This window comes from Vombatus ursinus, unplaced genomic scaffold (genome assembly GCF_900497805.2).
Source record: "Vombatus ursinus unplaced genomic scaffold, bare-nosed wombat genome assembly UNPS02009173.1, whole genome shotgun sequence".
Lineage (NCBI taxonomy): Eukaryota > Metazoa > Chordata > Mammalia > Diprotodontia > Vombatidae > Vombatus > Vombatus ursinus.
Window position 1 is genome coordinate 2,702,275 of NW_020948951.1, and position 2,339 is coordinate 2,704,613.

The window sequence follows — 2,339 nt, forward strand, 5'->3', positions numbered from 1 at the left end:
TGTGTGTGTGTGTGTGTGTGTGTGTGTGTGTGTGTGTGTGTGTGTGTATTTATGTTTGTGGTGGCTCAAAGCATGGGTTCTGAGGGGCAGCCTGTAGGTGAGCTCAGCTTTCCTGCTTGTGACTGGCCATGGCAGTGCTATGGGCATAGATATGGCCATGGAGTTGAGTCTGGATCCATCCTGACTCAATCCTTCCTGATGAAGGGAACCCTTTAGGTGAGTTCCAGAGCAATACTTCCTTGTTTGCAGTTTAAAATCAGAGTGAAGAATCCTTGAACTTCCCAACCTCTGGGATAGGTAGTCATGTATTTCACAGAGATCTAGGATTTCATAGGGGGAGGGATTTGGATCCCAGAGGGCATCTAAGTAAGCCTATACCTGGAATACTCTCAACAACATCCCAGGTAAGTGGTCTTTTGGAGGTCTGGTGAAGCCATCGGACTCTTCAGAATAACATTTTTTAAAAAAAATTCCTAATGGAAGTAAACACTACATTTTTGTAAGAAAGTAATGAAAATAATGACATAATTTCCAGACTGGAGGACAAGAGTCCTCTCAGTGATAAGGAATCCACTAGGCAGGCCAGAGTCTTTCCCTCTCTGAGCCTCAGTTTTCCTATCTGCAAATTAGGGGATGAGAATGCCTTGAAGGCTAATTAGGAAAGTGTCTTAAACTGGAAAAGCTCTCTAAAAATTATTATTAGCTCCTGGAGGCAGCCCATCCCACTCATGGAATAGTACTGATTTTTAGGAAATTTTTCCTTATAGTCAGCTAAAATCTGCCTCTCTGTACCTTGTAGCCACTGTTTCTAATTTTGCCCTCTGGGGCCAAGCAGAATGAGTTTAGCCGGTCTCTACGTGTGATAGCACACTTGTTCTCCTACTTCTCAAGCTACTGCTTTTCCATGTCTTATGCTGGAATCCCCTAATTGTGGGTGTTCCCCCAAAGGTCTGTCCTGGGTTCTCTTCCTTTCTCTTTCTACATCCCCTTACTTGGTGAACTCATCAGCTGCCATGTGTTCAATGATCACCTCTCTGCAGATGAGTATCAGATATGTAGGTCCAGCCTTAGTCTCTTTTCTGAACTCTAATTTCCAGCTGCCTACTGGACATTGCCAACAGAATGTTCCACAGTCATCTCAATTTCAGCTTCTCCAAAATAGAACTCATTATGTTTTTCCCCAAACCCACCTCTGTTCCAAACTTCTCTGTTTCTGTCTAGGGTACTACCATCCTTCCTGTCGCCTAGGTCCACGTCATCCAGGCAGCCTCCACTCTTCACTCTCCCTCACTCCTAATAACTGACCAGTTGCCAAATCTTGTCTATTTCTACCTCCAGATGAATAGACATTTGTACATTTCTCCCATCCATCCTCTTCTCTCCATTCATATGGCCACCACCTTAGCTTAAGTCCTCATCACCTCTTGCAGTAACCTACTAATGAGTCTCCTGGCTTCAAGTCTCTCCCTCCTCCATACAGCTGCCAAAGTGATCTATATTCCTAAGGTGCAGGCCTGACTGTGGCATCCACCTCCTCAGTGCCTCCACTGGCTCCCTACTGACCTTCAGAAGCAAATACGAACTCCTGTGCGTGGCATTCAAAGCCCTTCACAACCTGCCTTCAACCTATTTTTCCAGGCTTCTCATACATCATTCCCCTTTATATACTTTTGGTGCGAACTTGCCAAATTTGGCTTTCTTGCTGTTTCTCACACGTGATATCTCTATCTTTCATCTCTATGCCTTTGTATAGGCTGTTCCCTCCCTCCTCCCCATTCCTGGAATGTACACCCTCCTTACCTCTGCCCCATAGAATCCTTACTCTCCTTCTGAGTTCAGCCCAAGCTACAAATTCTGCCTTTCTGCATCTTTTCTTTTCCTTCTTTTTATTTATTTTTAGTTTTCAACATTCACTTCCGTAAGATTTTGAGTTCTAAATTTTCTCCCCTCCCTAAGATGGCATGCAGTCTGATATAGGCTCTACATATACATTCATATTAAACATATTTTCATATTAGTCATGTTGTAAAGAAGAATTAGAATCAATGCTTTCCCCATCTTTTCTGCAGCTACTACCTCCCCTCCCCCAATCTCTTTCATCTACTTTGTATATAGTTTGTATACACTGTGCTTAACACATAAATGTTGTTTCCCTGTAAGCTCCTTGAAAGTAAAGATTGTTACATTTTTGTCTTTGAATCCCCCAGCTCTTAGCATAATCCCTGGTGCATAGTTAGGGGCTTAATAAATGCTTGTGAATTGATTGATTGTATAACCTTTCAGTTACTTGAACACAGCTATTACATCTTTAAAATTTCTATCCTTCTGAACCTCAGTTT